This window comes from Lactuca serriola, chromosome 3 (genome assembly GCF_051521515.1).
Source record: "Lactuca serriola cultivar US96UC23 chromosome 3, Lser_US96UC23_V15, whole genome shotgun sequence".
Classification (NCBI taxonomy): Eukaryota; Viridiplantae; Streptophyta; class Magnoliopsida; order Asterales; family Asteraceae; genus Lactuca; species Lactuca serriola.
In genome coordinates, this window is record NC_136410.1 from 106,028,612 (window position 1) to 106,030,018 (window position 1,407).

At 40.2% G+C, this 1,407-nt stretch overlaps 1 pseudogene; it reads right to left on the reverse strand.

Annotated features, from left to right (window-relative positions):
- Positions 1 to 445: 445 nt before the first annotated feature.
- On the reverse strand, positions 446 to 564 carry LOC145096534 (5S ribosomal RNA; annotated as a pseudogene).
- Between the last annotated feature and the right edge of the window lie 843 nt (positions 565 to 1,407).

A 1,407-nucleotide genomic window follows, 5' to 3' on the forward strand; every position in this document is an offset into this window, starting at 1 on the left:
TCACTGGTAATGTGTTTTAGGAATTCGACTCTTCAATTCTAAAAACTCGCATTTTAGAGAACTTCGCGTAAATCTTCTCTGATCGTAATGTTTCTAGGGTTTGTTGTAGATGCTCTTTATGATTTCCTTCTTACTACGAGAGTAGATAAGTAAGTCATTTCCAAAAGACAATGACGAATTGATCCAAGTAAGAATGGTGTACCCTATTCATTAAGTTCATGAATACTCCGGGTGTATTGGTCCTATCCGAGAGGTATCACTACAGACTCGTAGTGTCCGCATCAAGTTTGGAAGATTGTCCTCGAGACACCCTTCACTAACACTCGTAACTGGTGATATTCGGATCTTAGGTTCATTTCCGAAAGGTACCTCGTTCCTTGTGGTGGGTCAACCAATTCATCTAGGTGTGGCAGAAGTTAATGATTTCTAATGGAATTCCTGTCGAGGTATGCACCACGAGGACTTCCTAGGGTATCACCCATCCTAGTACTACTCTCGCCTAAGAATGCTTAACTGCAGAGTTCTGATGGGATCCGGTGCATTAGTGCTGGTATGATCGCACCCACTGACGTCTGTCATCTTGAAGAATAAGACCGGAGCTCTCAAAGGTGAGGAGCTTGGTCTTATCATTCTATTGTTGAGTAGCCGTTAAGTTGTTTGAATAGTTCTTGTATCTCCGCTGGTGTAAGACCGTAGGGCGATCGGTTTACAGGAGTCGTATTGGGTCCTAAGTTTGTTCGCATGACGATGCGTTCACTCATAGTCTTGGGCAGTTCTCCGTCTGTATGAGTGGTACTTCGGGAAGGATTAGAAACATGAGGTACTCCATGAATGAGTACTTCGGTGTTCTGGACTATCAGCTTCGTGAGTGTTGGGTAGCGTAGCGTAGCATTTTTGATGTATTGCGTCTATTGGGCTCGGTTAATAGTCCATGTTTTGTACTCCGGTTTGGGCTTGTCCAACCGTGAGCTGATAGAGTTTAGTATATAATAATGTGCTTGCATGCATATTAAGTTAACGATTGATAGCAATTACGATAGTTTTACAGATTTTCTTCATCGTTCTTGTAAACCCTAAATCCTCTAAAGTAGAAGTTCTTTATCGAGCTCTTCTGAGGATTGTTTATTAATCATTCGACATCTTTTGATCCATTCTTGAGTTCTTGCTGTTTATTCGTTTATTTCTTTACCTGTTTTATAGATCTAATCGATCTTCAAGTTAGTTTTAACTTATCAATTGGTACCAGAGCAGGAGGCTGTGTAATCGATACACTTCTTTTCTGTGAAAAAGGTTTCGATTAGGGTTATTCCGCATTTATTGATATTTATTGAGCCGTCATCTCATAATTGACGTATCTCGATATTTATTGTTTTGCCCTAATTTGATATATTACAAGTCTGATCTTTG